General features: G+C 43.6%; 1 pseudogene; it reads right to left on the bottom strand.

The window, feature by feature from the left end:
- Nucleotides 1-241: 241 nt before the first annotated feature.
- On the bottom strand, nucleotides 242-18,101 carry LOC143800347 (forkhead box protein I1c-like; annotated as a pseudogene).
- Between the last annotated feature and the right edge of the window lie 216 nt (nucleotides 18,102-18,317).

Consider the following 18,317-nt stretch of genomic DNA (forward strand, 5'->3'; position numbering starts at 1 on the left):
CTTCTGGCACCAACAACCGTGCCACGTTCAAAGGCACTCAAATCACCTTTCTTCCCCATACTGATGCTCGGTTTGAACTGCAGGAGATTGTCTTGACCATGTCTACATGCCTAAATGCACTGAGTTGCCGCCATGTGATTGGCTGATTAGAAATTAAGTGTTAACAAGAAGTTGGACAGTTGGACCTAATAAAGTGGCCAGTGAGTGTACATTGTGTAAGTCATCAAACTACTATTTACAGTTAATGCTTAAAAAAAACAGGTTGGGAACTGGGTAAAGAATTATAATAGGGGCCTCTGTTGACATGAAAAGTGTCCTGTAAATCTGCCGATTGTACTGCCAAGGAGCCTGAGGTGTAACTGCTTAGGCCATGTGCACACGTTCAGGATTTTTCGCGTTTTTTTCGCTATAAAAACGTGATAAAAACGCGAAAAAAAACGCGAAAAAAACGCTTACATATGCCTCCCATTATTTACAGTGTATTCCGCATTTTTTGTGCAAATGTTGCATTTTTTTCCGCGAAAAAAATCGCATCGCGGAAAAAAAAGCAACATGTTCATTAAATATGCGGAATTGCGGGGATTCCGCACACCTAGGAGTGCATTGATCTGCTTACTTTCCCCACGGGGCTGTGCACACCATGCGGGAAGTAAGCAGATTATGTGCGGTTGGTACCCAGGGTGGAGGAGAGGAAACTCTCCTCCACGGACTGGGCACCATATAATTGGTAAAAAAAAAGAATTAAAATAAAAAATAGTCATATACTCACCCTCTGATGGCCCCCGGAGTGTTCCCGCCTCTCTGGTGCATGCTGCCACTTCCGTTCCTTTAGATGATCTGTGTGAAGGACCTGCGATGACGTCGCGGTCTTGTGATTGGTCATGTGACCGCTCCGCGACCAATCACAAGCCGCGACATCATCCGCGACGTCATCGAAGGTCCTTCACACACAAACCATCTATAGGAACGGATGCCGCTGAGGAGATAGGCTGTCTGCAGGTGAGTATAACCTTTTTTTATTTTTTTTTATTATTTTTAAACATTCTATCTTTTACTATAGATGCTGCATAGGCAGCATCTATAGTAAAAAGTTGGTCACACTTGTCAAACACTATGTTTGACAAGTGTTGCCAACCTGTCAGTCAGTTTTCCAAGCGATGCTACAGATCGCTTCGAAAACTTTAGCATTCTGCAAGCTAATTACGCTTGCAGAATGCTAAAAAAAAACGCAAAAAAAAAAATGCGGATTTCTTGCAGAAAATTTCCGGTTTTCTTCAGGAAATGTCTGCAAGAAATCTGGACGTGTGCACATACCCTTAGTCCAGTGATGTTCCTCTGGGAGAGTTCATTGACCAAGCCCAGAGACATCTGCCTGTTAGCTGAGGTGGAGTCCAAGGAGGAGGTCATTGAGGTGGAGTCCAAGGAGGAAGTCATACTGCTAAAAAAGTTGTTCAAACAAGCGGTTGATGTGATTTCTGAAGGAGCTGTGCTCTTCAGATCTTCAGAGGATGCTTCCACCACGGTGGATGATGGGGTACTCATAGATGGCCTTTCACCACTTTTCCTCTCTAGAACTGGGTGACCTTCTTCACCCTTATTGGACTCTGATGTGCGCTTTTTTGTCCGGTGAAATTTCCCGTTGTCAAACGTCTTTTTGCAGTTAGGATCCAGTGTCCAGTAATTGCCTTTGCCTAAACATTGTGAGAAAAAAATTATTATAACAGAATGAAATATAAACAAAATATAAATTAAAATATAGCAGCACTAAAATACAAATTATTAAAACAAAAATCTATGAAAATGAAATAATTTTTACCGATATACTAAATAAAAAAAACTATTGCAAAAATGTATAGGGAAATTCTAGTCATTAACCCCTTCACCCCCAAGGGTGGTTTGCACATTAATGACCGGGCCAATTTTTACAATTCTGACCACTGTCCCTTTATGAGGCTATAACTCTGGAACGCTTTGACGGATCTTGGCGATTCTGACATTGTTTTCTCGTGACATATTGTACTTCATGTTAGTGGTAAAATTTATTCGATATAACTTGCGTTTATTTGTGAAAAAAATGGAAATTTGGTGAAAATTTTGAAAATTTTGCAATTTTCCAACTTTGAATTTTTATGCCCTTAAATCACAGACATATGTCACGCAAAATACTTAATAAGTAACATTTCCCACATGTCTACTTTACATCAGTACAATTTTGGAACCAAAATTTTTTTTGTGACGGAGTTATAAGGGTTAAAAGTTGACCAGCAATTTCTCATTTTTACAACACCATTTTTTTTTAGGGACCACATCTCATTTGAAGTCATTTTGAGGGGTCTACATGATAGAAAATACTCAAGTGTGACACCATTCTAAAAACTGCACCCCTCAAGGTGCTCAAAACCACATTCAAGAAGTTTATTAACCCTTCAGGTGTTTCACAGGAATTTTTGGAATGTTTAAATAAAAATGAACATTTAACTTTTTTCACACAAAATTTATTTCAGCTCCAATTTGTTTTATTTTACCAAGGGTAACAGGAGAAAATGGACCCCCAAAGTTGTTGTACAATTTGTCCTGAGTACGCTGATACCCCATATGTGGGGGTAAACCACTGTTTGGGCGTATGGCAGAGCTTGGAAGGAAAGGAGCGCCATTTGACTTTTCAATGCAAAATTGACTGGAATTGAGATGGGACGCCATGTTGCGTTTGGAGAGCCCCTGATGTGCCTAAACACTGAAACCCCCTACAAGTGACACCATTTTGGAAAGTAGACCCCCTAAGGAACTTATCTAGATGTGTGGTGAGCACTTTGACCCACCAAGTGCTTCACAGAAGTTTATAATGCAGAGCCGTAAAAATAAAAAATCATATTTTTTCACAAAAATGATTTTTGCCCCCAATTTTTTATTTTCCCAAGGGTAAGAGAAGAAATTGGACCCCAAAAAATGTTGTGCAATTTGTCCTGAGTACGATGATACCCCATATGTGGGTGTAAACCATTGTTTGGGCGCATGGCAGAGCTTGGAAGGGAAGGAGCGCCATTTGACTTTTCAATGCAAAATTGACTGGAATTGAGATGGGACGCCATGTTGCGTTTGGAGAGCCCCTGATGTGCCTAAACATTGAAACTCCCTACAAGTGACACCATTTTGGAAAGTAGACCCCCTAAGGAACTTATCTAGATGTGTGGTGAGCACTTTGACCCACCAAGTGCTTCACAGAAGTTTATAATGCAGAGCCGTAAAAATTAAAAATCATATTTTTTCACAAAAATGATTTTTGCCCCCAATTTTTTATTTTCCCAAGGGTAAGAGAAGAAATTGGACCCCAAAAAATGTTGTGCAATTTGTCCTGAGTACGATGATACCCCATATGTGGGTGTAAACCATTGTTTGGGCGCATGGCAGAGCTTGGAAGGGAAGGAGCGCCATTTGACTTTTCAATGCAAAATTGACTGGAATTGAGATGGGATGCCATGTTGCGTTTGGAGAGCCCCTGATGTGCCTAAACATTGAAACTCCCTACAAGTGACACCATTTTGGAAAGTAGACCCCCTAAGGAACTTATCTAGATGTGTTTTGAGAGCTTTGAACCCCCAAGTGTTTCACTACAGATTATAACGCAGAGCCGTGAAAATAATTTTTATTTTTTTTCTCAAAAATGATTTTTTAGCACCCAGCTTTGTATTTTTACAAGGGTAACAGAATAAATTGGACCCCAAAATGTGTTTTCCAATTTGTCCTGAGTACGCTGATACCCCATATGTGGGGGGGAACCACTGTTTGGGCGCATGACAGAGCTCGGAAGGGAAGGAGCGCCATTTGGAATGCAGACTTAAATGGATTGGTCAGCAGCCGTCACGTTGCATTTGCAGAGCCCCTGATGTACCCAAACAGTACAAACCCCCCACAAGTGACCCCATATTGGAAACTAGACCTCCCAAGGAACTTATCTAGATGTGTTTTGAGAACTTTGAACCCCCAAGTGTTTCACTAAAGTTTATAGCGCAAAGCCGTGAAAATAAAAATTCTTTTTTTTTTTTTCACAAAAATGATTTTTTAGCCCCCAGTTTTGTATTTTCACAAGGGTAACAGGATAAATTAGACCCCAAAAGTTGTTGTCCAATTTGTCCTGAGTACGCTGATACCCCATATGTGGGGGGGAACCACTGTTTGGGTGCATGACAGAGCTCGGAAGGGAAGGAGCGCCATTTGGAATGCAGCCTTAAATGGATTGGTCTGCAGGCGTCACGTTGCATTTGCAGAGCCCCTGATGTACCCAAACAGTACAAACCCCCCACAAGTGACCCCATATTGGAAACTAGACCTCCCAAGGAACTTATCTAGATGTGTTGTGAGAACTTTGAACCCCCAAGTGTTTCACTACAGTTTATAACGCAGAGCCGTGAAAATAAAACATCTTTTTTTTCCCACAAAAATGATTTTTAGCCCCCCAAATTTTTATTTTCCTAAGGATAACAAGAGAACTTGGACCCCAGAAGTTGTTGTTCAATTTGTCCCGAGTACGCTGATAACACATATGTTGGGGTAAACCCCTTTTTGGGCGCACGGGAGAGCTCGGAAGGGAAGGAGCACTGTTTTACTTTTTCAACGCAGAATTGGCTGGAATTGAGATTGGACGCCATGTCGCGCTTGGAGAGCCCCTGATGTGCCTAAACAGTGGAAACTCCCCAATTCTACCTGAAACCCTAACCCAAACACACCCCTAACCCTAATCCCAACGGTAACCCTAACCACACCCCTAGCCCTGACACACCCATAATTCTAATCCCAACCCTAATCCAAACGTAAATGTAATCCAAACCCTAACCCTAACTTTAGCCCCAACCCTAACTTTAGCCCCAACCCTAACTTTACCTCCAACCCTAGCCCTAACCCTAACCCTAAACGTGACTGAAATACGTGGCACTGAAATACGTGGCACTGAAATACGTGGCACTGAAATACGTGGCACTGAAATACGTGATACGTGGCACTTAAATACGTGGCACTGAAACACGTGGCACTGAAATACGTGATATGTGGCACTGAAATACGTGGCACTGAAATACGTGGCACTGAAATACGTGGCACTGAAGTACGTGGCACTGAAATACGTGGCACTGAAATACGTGGCACTGAAATATGTGATACGTGGCACTGAAATACGTGGCACTGAAATACGTGGCACTGAAATACGTGGCACTGAAATACGTGGCACTTAAATACGTGGCACTGAAATATGTGATACGTGGCACTTAAATACGTGGCACTGAAACACGTGGCACTGAAATACGTGGCACTGAAATACGTGGCACTGAAATACGTGGCACTTAAATATGTGGCACTGAAATATGTGATACGTGGCACTTAAATACGTGGCACTGAAATACGTGGCACTGAAATACGTGGCACTGAAATACGTGGCACTGAAATACGTGGCACTGAAATACGTGGTACTAAAATATGTGGCACTGAAATACGTGATACGTGGCACTGAAATACGTGGCACTGAAATACGTGATACGTGGCACTGAAATACATGGCACTGAAATACGTGGCACTGAAATACGTGGCACTGAAATACGTGGCACTATGACTGTCAGAAAATGTTCATTAAATGGTTAGGGGTGAGGTTAGGGGTAGAGTTAGGGTTAGGGTTTGGATCCCTTTATCACCTTGATGGTGGTGGGTGGCTTTTCAGTGTGTTTTCTGTTTTTTTTCGATAAAAATGCATGCGTTTTTAACGCAAACAAACGCATGTGCTTAAAAACGCAAGAAAATACTGCAGGTTGTATTTCTGAAAATGAACGCATGCAGAAAAAAACCGCATGCGTTTGAAAACGCGACCAAACGCGTACAAAAAAACTGCATGCGTTTTCAATGTTAAATATAGGGAAAAAACGCATGCGTTTTTTTGTGCAAAAAACGCTGCAGACAAAAACGCAAGTGTGAAACCAGCGATGCTTTTCATAGCAAAAAAGTTTTTGCGTCTCCACATTTTGAGACCTATAATTTTTCCACATTTTGCTCCACAGAGTCATGTGAGGTCTTGTTTTTTGCGGGACGAGTTGACGTTTTTATTGGTAACATTTTCGGACACGTGACCGTTTTTGATCGCTTTTTATTCCGATTTTTGTGAGGCAGAATGACCAAAAACCTGCTATTCATGAATTTCTTTTGGGAGAGGCGTTTATACCGTTCCGCGTTTGGTAAAATTGATAAAGCAGTTTTATTCGTCGGGTCAGTACGATTACAGCGATATCACATTTATATCATTTTTTTATGTTTTGGCGCTTTTATACGATAAAAACTAAAATATAGAAAAAATAATTATTTTGGTATCGCTTTATTCTCAGGACTATAACTTTTTTATTTTTTTGCTGATGATGCTGTATGGCGGCTTGTTTTTTGCGGGACAAGATGTCGTTTTCAGCGGTACCATGGTTATTTATATCAGTCTTTTTGATCATGTGTTATTCCACTTTTTGTTCGGCGGTATGGTAATAAAGCGTTGTTTTTTGCCTCGTTTTTTTTTTTTTTCCTTACGGTGTTTACTGAAGGGGTTAACTAGTGGGGCAGTTTTATAGGTTGGGTCGTTACGGACGCGGCGATACTAAATATGTGTACTTTTATTGTTTTGGTTTTTTTATTTAGATAAAGAAATGTATTTATGGGAATAATATATATTTTTTTATTATTATTTATTTAGGAATTTTTTATTTATTTTTTTTTACACATGTGGAAAAATTTTTTTTTACTTTTTTACTTTGTCCCAGGGGGGGACATCACAGATCATTGATCTGGCAGTGTGCACAGCACTCTGCCAGATCGACGATCTGCTGTGCAGGGCTGCAGGCTTACCAAGTGTCTGCTCTGAGCAGACACTCGGTAAGCCACCTCCTTCCCTGCAGGACCCGGATGCCGCGGCCATCTTGGATCCGGGACCTGCAGCCAGGAAGGAGGTAGGAGACCCTCGCAGCAACGCGATCACATCGCGTTGCTCTGGGGGTCTCAGGGAAGCCCGCAGGGAGCCCCCTCCCTGCGCGATGCTTCCCTATACCGCCGGTACACTGCGATCATGTTTGATCGCGGTGTGCCGGGGGTTAATGTGCCGGGGGCGGTCCATGACCGCTCCTGGCACATAGTGCCGGACGTCAGCTGCGATATGCAGCTGACACCCGGCCGCGATCGGCCGCGCTCCCCCCGTGAGCGCCGCTGATCGGTGATGACGTACTATCCCGTCGGTGGTCATACGGGCCCACCCCACCTCGACGGGATAGTACGTCTGATGTCAGGAAGGGGTTAAAGCAGTTTTTCAAAACTTTCTGAAACATTTTTTTTAATTAAAACAATTTTTTTCCTGTTTGAATTTGGAACTAAAACTAAAACTCAAAATATCTATGAAAAAATACATTTATAACAAAAAATACTTATAGTAGAATTTTCTGCTAAAATTGTTTATTTTTGTTTGTAAAATAAAAAACCAAGTGCAACTCGATGGAAAATGCTAATACTATTGCTGCTAAAAAATATAATTAATTAGATAATTGAAGTCATGTTCTTACCTGGGTCATCCTCCTTTCTTGACACTTTCTGAAAACAGTCGTTCAGAGACAAATTGTGCCTAATTGAATTTTGCCATCCTGCTTTTCGCTTGTTTTAAAAAGTACAATAGTTCTCCACATATTTGTATATCTGGCTCAGGGTTACTTTCTTTTGTGGAGCATTTTGTATGGCCATAGCAATAAGAGCCAAGTAAGAATATTGGGGCTTCACTAGCTTCAGAAGATCCTCCCGAGAAGCTGTGGAAAACCAACCAGTAACTGGTTGACTAAATCCAGGCACATTTTGCACCATTTGTCTCTGAAATCCATAAGAAGATGGCATGTACGAGTTTGGGTTATTTCCATGAAGATATCCTGGTTTATTATTGACTCCTGGCCCACTAAGCCATGAGTAAGAAGTTGTTGAAGATGAATAGTTCAAATAGTTGACCACACTTGGAGTTGAATGTAAGTTCTGCTGGTGGTAAGTGCTGACGTTTTCACCATATACCGCCATCTTTGTTGCCTCCTGGGCACTTTTTGGTTGAATCTAATGAAGGTTTGTAGATCTCTGATGAGCTGGAAGATGAAATGGGTTTATTCTCTTCTTTGGCACGTCCACACAATGAAGTCCTTCTGACAACAGGTGCCTTATGGCTTTGGAGTGCTGTCTTTATACTTCTCTGGAGCACTGCTCCTCCCTGCCCGAAGCCAGTGATTGGTCTCCTTTCACATATTGTTTTTTTTTTCTTTTCCAACAACCAGTTAGATTCCACAAACTGATTACGTGCAATCCCATAAATGCTTTGTATGAATTAAATCTCTTGTACGGCTGTGCGTTGGCGAAATGTGTTGGCTCTGTTCTTGAGAGTAGATCAGGAGGGGTAATGCTCATTTTTTTATCTTCATTTATGACTGCTGTAACCAACTCCAGTCCAAGCTAACAAGCTTTTTTCTTGTTCAATTGTCCTCTCCATTATCAAGATGCTGAGCTGCTTCTGATAAAACAGGTTTTCATCTATGGCACATTTAAAGGCCTCTTTGTTCTTGTCTTTTGGGATCAGAATGGATGAAAGAGCCTGTGGAGAATTGGGGTGTGGCCACCCTGATGTATGATTCATTTCTAAGCAGGAAGATCCTAGAGAATGTGCAGAGCTCTGAGTACAAGCTATTTTCAGAAGGTGCCAGATCTCTCGCTGCCTTTTGGCCTGCATCTGCATCAGCGAATTGTCAGCTTCCTTTATATTATTCACAGTCATCTCAATTCGAGGTAGTAAATCAATAATTTTCTGTTTACAGCCAAGAAGCCAGCTTAAATGTCCAAAAAGCTCCTTTAGAACCTTATCCTGGCCCTGCATAGTGAGTACAATTGTTTTAACCATCTCTGTACTATCACTGTAGGCATTATCTGGAGCCCGTGGCTTTAATTGCTTGTATAATTCGATAGCCTTCTGTTCCAGATGCTCCATAACATCCCCTTTTCTGCGAGCATATGGACTCCTCTGCAATTCAACAATCTCTGTGCGAAGGCCCATTATTTGGTCATCCAGGAAGGAAATTTCTCCAGCCTTTGCACAACCACCTACTCGATCTTCCATTTCTTTCCAGGCTCGCAACATCTTTTCAGATGAGATCCCATAGGCTTTTTGGTCACTGTAGTGCTCCAGGTCAATTTCAATGCTTTTTTTGAAGAACTGCAGCTTGGCTTCCAATTGCTGAGAGGCAGACACCATTTTAATTTTCATCTTCGTTAGATTGGTATTATAATGCAGCAAACTAAGCATGGCTGCCCTTTGGCCTTGAAATAGACGGCTGTATTCCTCCTTCAAATTTTGCACCATTTGTCCCTGAAATCCATAAGAAGATGGCATGTACGAGTTTGGGTTATTTCTATGAAGATATCCTGGTGTCTTATTGACTCCTGGCCCATTAAGCCATGAGTAAGAAGTTGTTGAAGGTGAATAGTTCCCATAGTTGACCACACTTGGAGTTGAATGTAAGTTCTGCTGGTGGTAAGTGCTGGCGTTTTCACCATATACTGCCATCTCTGTTGCCTCCTGGGCACTTTTAGGTTGAATCTGATGAAGATTTGTAGATCTCTGATGAGCTGGAAGATAAAATGGGTTTATTCTCTTCTTTGGCACTTCCACACAATGAAGTCCTTCTGAAAACAGGTGCCTTATGGCTTTGGAGTGCTGTCTTTATACTTCTCTGGAGCAGTGCTCCACCCTGCCCGAAGCCAGTGATTGGTCTCCTTTCACATTTTTTTTCCAGCAACCAGTTGGATTCCTCAGTTGAAAGACAGGGGTGTCGAAAGGGAAGGGCTAATCACCAAAGAGGCACCAGAGAGATCTCTCTTTTTATTTTCTTTTTCCATTTATTGTTCTACTAATCTGTCTGCAATTGCTTTTCAAGACATTTTTCCCTAACTTGAAATAAAACTGAAATAAAAGTGAAAAAATCTTCACATGAACGATGAGAATCTCAAATACTTATTACCTTTTACATCAATTATAACATTAAAAAATAAAAATAACATAAAATATTGTTCAGTTAAGCAGCTAAACGTTAAGAAATTCTTTGAAAATAACTATTCTAGCAAATTAATAAAATAAATACAATAAAATAAAAAAATTGAAATAAAACACTACAATGATTATTTGTTTCTAAAACATGTTAATGTTTGTATCTTGATTAAAAGAATTATTTATTTGCAGAAATTGTTGAATTAAATATATAATACTTGCATCATACGTGTCATTGTGAATTCATGTGTTGTCTTCCCACGTTTCAGTGTACTTATAATTTTAATTTTTTCACATTTGCATCTACCATAAAATGATTTAACAGTTTAAACAAAAATATAACAATACATTTTTTAATTAATAAAAAGATAAGTTTTTTTTGTAATCATGTCACACTGTCACGGGGAGACTAGGTGAGCGAGAGCTATAACCCGGGCCCCTGCAATTTCCCTCAGACTAGGGAAATCCTGACTGACCCTCTACCTGGAGTTTAGACTGATGGTGTGCATGTCCAGGCCCGAACCTCACCCTGTCTTCTGAGCTCAGCCCTAGGCTGAAACCTCCGCCCCACCACCCAGTGAAGAGGTAATACTCCAATACCCACAGAAAGCACAGACAAGGATAAAGGAAAATATACACCACGCCGCAGACACTCAGGAATACACTATAAATGCGCAGGGCAAATTATATATACAATATAGGAAGGAGTAAATAAGACAGAGGAAAATACACCACCAGCAACGAATCTCCAACTATTAGCTCTCCACTCCAGACCGAGATAACAACGCACAAGACAGAAGCTATAATCGGCGACGCCCAATGATGAGGAGAACTATTTAAAGGCAATGGGAATGGCCCAGCTTCCAATCCGAGGATTAGGTAAATTAACCCCGGAACAGCTAGATAAAATCTAGCAGACGCCAATGAGCAAATAGTGGTCAAAAGCGGAATTACCGCTGTCTGTTGGACGACCTGGTCTGAACAGCATCCGACATGACAGTACCCCGCCTGTTGTGAAATTGGATTCTGGGCTCCCCCGGTGGCCACTTGTGGAATTGAACTTGTGTGCATCATCCCCTCTGTTCACCTGCTCCTATCAGGATGTGGGAGTCGCTATATAACCTTGCTCCTCTGTCAGTTTCTTGCCGGTCAACAATGTAATCAGAAGCCTTCTGTGCTTGTTCCTGCTACTAGACAACTCCCAGCTAAGTTGGACTTTTGTCCTTGTGTGTTTTTGCATTTTGTTCCTGTTCACAGCTGCTGTTTCGTTACTGTGTCTGGAAAGCTCTTGTGATCGGAAATTGCCACTCTGGTGTTATGAGTTAATGCTAGAGTCTTAAAGGAATTTCTGGATGGTGTTTTGATAGGGTTTTCTGCTGACCATGAAAGTGTCCTTTCTGTCTTCCTGCTATCTAGAAAGCGGACCTCGATTTTGCTAAACCTATTTTCATACTACGTTTGTCATTTCATCTAAAATCACCGCCAATATATGTGGGGGCCTCTGTCTGCCTTTTGGGAAAATTTCTCTAGAGGTGAGCCAGGACTGTCTTTTCCTCTGCTAGGATTAGGTAGTTCTCCGGCTGGCGCTGGGCATCTAGGGTTAAAAAACGTAGGCATGCTACCCGGCCACTTCTAGTTGTGCGGCAGGTTTAGCTCATGGTCAGTATAGTTTCCATCTTCCAAGAGCTAGTTCTCATATATGCTGGGCTATGTTCTCTCGCCATTGAGAATCATGACAGTTTGACCGGCCCAAAAAAGGGTTAAATTACTGGCTGAGAAAGGAGAGAAAAAAGAAGTCTGCTACAATTTTTTTTTTTTTTTCCTCTAGTTCTGAGTGTGCTCTTAATTGAATCTCTTGCTAGTCTGCCTATACTGCAGCCTTCCTCTCTTTCTCTCCTTCTAAATCCTTGAATGGCTCTGTGTTCACCTGTTTCAAATGGATCTTCAGAGTGTAGCTACAGGTTTGAATAATCTCGCCACAAAGGTACAAAATTTGCAAGATTTTGTTGTTCATGCACCTATGTCTGAGCCTAGAATTCCTTTGCCTGAATTCTTCTCGGGGAATAGATCTCACTTTCAAAATTTTAAAAATAATTGCAAATTGTTTTTGTCCCTGAAGTCTCGCTCTGCCGGAGACCCTGCACAGCAGGTCAGGATTGTAATTTCCTTGCTCCGGGGCGACCCTCAAGACTGGGCTTTTGCATTGGCACCAGGGGATCCTGCGTTGCTCAATGTGGATGCGTTTTTTCTGGCCTTGGGGTTGCTTTATGAGGAACCTCATTTAGAGCTTCAGGCGGAAAAGGCCTTGATGTCCTTGTCTCAGGGGCAAGATGAAGCTGAAATATACTGCCAAAAATTCCGCAAATGGTCTGTGCTTACTCAGTGGAATGAGTGCGCCCTGGCGGCGATTTTCAGAGAAGGTCTCTCTGATGCCATTAAGGATGTTATGGTGGGGTTCCCTGTGCCTGCGAGTCTGAATGAGTCCATGACGATGGCTATTCAGATCGATAGGCGTCTGCGGGAGCGCAAACCTGTGCACCATTTGGCGGTGTCTACTGAGAAAACGCCAGAAAATATGCAATGTGATAGAATTCTGTCCAGAAGCGAGCGGCAGAATTTTAGACGAAAAAATGGGTTGTGCTTCTATTGTGGTGATTCAACTCATGTTATATCAGCATGCTTTAAGCGTACTAAGAAGCCTGACAAGTCTGTTTCAATTAGCACTTTACAGTCTAAGTTTATTCTATCTGTGACCCTGATTTGTTCTTTGTCATCTATTACCGCGGACGCCTATGTCGACTCTGGCGCTGCTTTGAGTCTTATGGATTGGTCCTTTGCCAAACGCTGTGGGTATGATTTGGAGCCACTGGAGGCTCCGATACCTCTGAAAGGGATTGACTCCACCCCATTGGCTAGTAATAAACCACAATACTGGACACAAGTGACTATGCGTGTTAATCCGGATCACCAGGAGGTTATTCGCTTTCTGGTGCTGTATAATCTACATGATGTTTTGGTGCTGGGATTGCCATGGCTGCAATCTCATAACCCAGTCCTCGACTGGAGAGCTATGTCTGTGTTAAGCTGGGGATGTAAAGGAACTAATGGGGATGTACCTTTGGTTTCCATTTCATCATCTATTCCCTCTGAGATTCCTGAATTCTTGTCTGACTTTCGTGACGTTTTTGAAGAACCCAAGGTTGGTTCACTACCTCCGCACCGGGAGTGCGATTGTGCCATAGACTTGATTCCGGGTAGTAAATACCCTAAGGGTCGTTTATTTAATCTGTCTGTGCCTGAACACGCTGCTATGCGAGAATATATAAAGGAGTCCTTGGAAAAGGGACATATTCGTCCTTCGTCATCTCCCTTAGGAGCCGGTTTTTTCTTTGTGTCTAAGAAAGACGGCTCTTTGAGGCCGTGTATTGATTATCGACTTTTGAATAAAATCACGGTTAAATATCAATATCCGTTACCACTGCTTACTGATTTGTTTGCTCGTATAAAGGGGGCCAAGTGGTTCTCTAAGATTGATCTCCGTGGGGCGTATAATTTGGTGCGAATCAAGCAGGGGGATGAGTGGAAAACCGCATTTAATACGCCCGAGGGCCATTTTGAGTATTTGGTGATGCCTTTTGGTCTTTCAAATGCCCCTTCAGTCTTCCAGTCCTTTATGCATGACATTTTCCGCGATTATTTGGATAAATTTATGATTGGACCAGTAGAGTCATCTCTGAGGTTCATTCTTCTGCGTTGGCAGGTCATCCTGGAATCTTTGGTACCAGGGATTTGGTGGCAAGGTCCTTCTGGTGGCCTTCCCTGTCACGAGATGTGCGAGGCTTTGTGCAGTCTTGTGACGTTTGTGCTCGGGCCAAGCCTTGTTGTTCTCGGGCTAGTGGATTGTTGTTGCCCTTGCCTATCCCGAAGAGGCCTTGGACGCACATCTCGATGGATTTTATTTCGGATCTGCCTGTTTCTCAGAAGATGTCTGTCATCTGGGTGGTGTGTGACCGTTTCTCTAAGATGGTCCATCTGGTTCCCTTGCCTAAGTTGCCTTCTTCTTCCGAGTTGGTTCCTCTGTTTTTTCAAAATGTTGTTCGTTTGCATGGTATTCCTGAGAATATCGTTTCTGACAGAGGGACCAAATTCGTGTCTAGATTTTGGCGGGCATTCTGTGCTAGGATGGGCATAGATTTGTCTTTTTCGTCTGCTTTCCATCCTCAGACTAATGGCTAGACCTAGCGGACTAATCAGACCTTGGAGACATATTTGAGGTGTTTTGTGTCTGCGGATCAGGATGATTGGGTTGCTTTTTTGCCTTTGGCGGAGTTCGCCCTCAATAATCGGGCCAGCTCTGCCACCTTGGTGTCCCCGTTTTTCTGTAATTTGGGGTTTCATCCTCGATTTTCCTCCGGTCAAGTGGAATCTTCGGATTGTCCTGGAGTGGATGCTGTGGTGGAGAGGTTGCATCAGATTTGGGGGCAGGTGGTGGACAATTTGAAGTTGTCCCAGGAGAAGACTCAGCTTTTTGCCAACCGCCGTCGTCGTGTTGGTCCTCGGCTTTGTGTTGGGGACTTGGTGTGGTTGTCTTCTCGTTTTGTCCCTATGAGGGTTTCTTCTCCTAAGTTTAAGCCTCGGTTCATCGGCCCGTACAAGATATTGGAGATTCTTAACCCTGTGTCCTTCCGTTTGGACCTCCCTGCATCCTTTTCGATTCATAATGTTTTTCATCGGTCATTGTTGCGCAGGTATGAGGTACCGGTTGTGCCTTCCGTTGAGCCTCCTGCTCCGGTGTTGGTTGAGGGTGAGTTGGAGTACGTTGTGGAAAAGATCTTAGACTCTCGTGTTTCCAGACGGAGACTCCAGTATCTGGTCAAATGGAAGGGATACGGTCAGGAGGATAATTCTTGGGTCACTGCCTCTGATGTTCATGCCTCCGATCTTGTCCGTGCCTTTCATAGGGCTCATCCTGATCGCCCTGGTGGTTCTGGTGAGGGTTCGGTGCCCCCTCCTTGAGGGGGGGGTACTGTTGTGAAATTGGATTCTGGGCTCCCCCGGTGGCCACTTGTGGAATTGAACTTGTGTGCATCATCCCCTCTGTTCACCTGCTCCTATCAGGATGTGGGAGTCGCTATATAACCTTGCTCCTCTGTCAGTTTCTTGCCGGTCAACAATGTAATCAGAAGCCTTCTGTGCTTGTTCCTGCTACTAGACAACTCCCAGCTAAGTTGGACTTTTGTCCTTGTGTGTTTTTGCATTTTGTTCCTGTTCACAGCTGCTGTTTCGTTACTGTGTCTGGAAAGCTCTTGTGATCGGAAATTGCCACTCTGGTGTTATGAGTTAATGCTAGAGTCTTAAAGGAATTTCTGGATGGTGTTTTGATAGGGTTTTCTGCTGACCATGAAAGTGTCCTTTCTGTCTTCCTGCTATCTAGAAAGCGGACCTCGATTTTGCTAAACCTATTTTCATACTACGTTTGTCATTTCATCTAAAATCACCGCCAATATATGTGGGGGCCTCTGTCTGCCTTTTGGGAAAATTTCTCTAGAGGTGAGCCAGGACTGTCTTTTCCTCTGCTAGGATTAGGTAGTTCTCCGGCTGGCGCTGGGCATCTAGGGTTAAAAAACGTAGGCATGCTACCCGGCCACTTCTAGTTGTGCGGCAGGTTTAGTTCATGGTCAGTATAGTTTCCATCTTCCAAGAGCTAGTTCTCATATATGCTGGGCTATGTTCTCTCGCCATTGAGAATCATGACACCCGCCTTCTACGAGGGACCCCAGGGCCCTCACGTCTTATAGGACCCGGCTTGTCCGGATGATGGCGGTGAAACAACCTGACCAGCAGGTCCGCATGAATGTCCGAAGCTGGTACCCAGGACCTCTCCTCAGGCCCATAACCACGCCAGTGTACCAAGTATTGTAAAGTGCGACACTACATGAGAGTCAACCACCTTGGAGACTTCAAACTCCAAATTACCATCCACCAAGACTGGAGGTGGCATAGGCGCCGCGCCCACAGAACCCAACACCTTCTTTAGAAGAGACCTGTGGAACACGTTGTATATCTTATACACCGTAGGGAGCTCCAATCGGTACGCTACTGGGTTAATGACGGCGGTGACCCTAAATGGACCAATAAACCGTGGACCCAATTTAAGGGACGGTATTTTGAGTCTTATGATTTTTGTGGATAACCACACCCAGTCATCCACACTCAGCTCCGGACCTGGCACACGCCTACTGTCAGCCACACGTTTGTACCTAGCACCCACATTCAACAGGCGCTGTTTAACTCTCCTCCAGACTGATGACAATTGTGTTCCTAACTGGTCCTCCTCCGGAACGCCAGAAGAGCCCCTCTGACTCAAGGTAGAAAACTGAGGATGTAGCCCGTAAACACAAAAAAACGGAGACTCCCCAGACGACTCCTGGCAGTGATTATTGATGGCAAATTCAGCCAAAGGAAGAAAGGTAGACCACTTCTCCTGGTTATCAGAGACAAAGCAGCGTAAGTACTGTTCCAAATTTTGGTTCATACGCTCAGTCTAACCATTTGACTGAGGATGAAACGCCGAAGAATGAGATAACTTGATCCCCAGCCGTGAGCAAAATGCTCTCCAAAATTTTGCCACAAACTGAGACCCCCTATCAGACATGATGTCAGACGGAACCCCATGAAGTCTGACCACCTCCTGCACAAATACCTGAGCCAGAGTCTTAGCGTTAGGCAACGAAGGCAAAGACACAAAGTGCGACATTTTAGAAAACCGATCAACAATCACCAAGATGACCGTGTTCCCAGCTGATGAGGGCAAATCAGTGATGAAATCCATGGAAATTTCCGTCCAAGGCTTACTAGGTACCTCAAGAGGAAGTAGTGTGCCAACAGGACGGGAGCGAGGCGTCTTAGCCCTAGCGCACGTGGTAAAAGCTGACACGTATGAGACCACGTCCTGTCGAATCTTGGGCCACCAAAACCGACGTGACATTAACTCCAAGGTACCTCTAACCCCTGGGTGACCAGCCAGGACAGCATCATGATGCTCCGCCAAAACCTTTGGGCGGAGATGAAGCGGTACAAAAGATTTGTTGACGGGAAGCTCAGATGGTACCTCCTCCTGAGCCTCGGCAATCTCCGCCTCAACCTCGGTAATGAGAGCCGAAACCACAACACCCTTTTGGAGGATGGGTACTGGATCCTCCCGAGGTTCTCCCCCTGGAAAACACCTGGACAGAGCATCCGCCTTAGTGTTTTTAGACCCCGGTCTGTAAGTGACAACAAAATTGAACCGCGTGAAAAACAATGCCCAGCGAGCCTGCCTGGGGGACAGACGCTTGGCTGACTCCAAATACAGCAGATTCTTATGATCGGTAATAACAGTAACCTGATGTACTGACCCCTCCAAGAAGTGTCGCCATTCCTCAAAGGCCAACTTGATTGCCAACAACTCCCTGTTGCCGATATCATAGTTACGTTCGGCGGATGACAGTTTCTTGGAGAAATAGGTGCATGGACGCAAATCACTCAAAGATGAGCCTTGTGATAGTACCGCCCCCACACCAACCTCAGACGCATCGACTTCCACAACAAAAGGTTTTGATACGTCTGGCTGCACAAGAATGGGGGCTGAAACAAAACTGTTCTTAAGAAACTCAAATGCGCGCACAGCAGCCTCAGGCCAAACGGAGAAATTGGTACCCTTTTTAGTCATGTCAGTTAGCGGTTTAGCAATGATGAAAAAATCCTTGATAAATTTCCTATAGTAGTTAGAAAACCCAAGGAACCGCTGAAGTGCTTTCAGGTTATCAGGCCGTTCCCAATGCAGCACCGCCTGCACCTTAGCGGCGTCCATTTTAAAACCAGAAGCAGACACAATATAACCCAAGAAAGGCAACTCTTGAACAGAAAATACACATTTCTCAAGTTTAGCATACAGCTTATTCTCTCTGAGAAGCTGTAACACCTGCCTGACATGATCTAAATGAGCATCACGGTTGCAAGAATATATGAGAATGTCATCTAGGTACATGATAACGAATTTCCCCAAAACATGCGAAAACACATCATTGATGAAATGTTGGAACACTGCAGGTGCGTTAGTCAACCCAAACGGCATCGCCAAATTTTCAAAATGACCCTCAGGGGTATTAAAAGCCGTCTTCCACTCATCACCTTGACAGACTTTTATGAGGTTGTACCCCCCCCTGAGGTCAAGCTTGGTAAACCACTTAGAACCTGCCACCTG

The sequence above is a fragment of the Ranitomeya variabilis genome, chromosome 1 (assembly GCF_051348905.1).
Source record: "Ranitomeya variabilis isolate aRanVar5 chromosome 1, aRanVar5.hap1, whole genome shotgun sequence".
Classification (NCBI taxonomy): Eukaryota; Metazoa; Chordata; class Amphibia; order Anura; family Dendrobatidae; genus Ranitomeya; species Ranitomeya variabilis.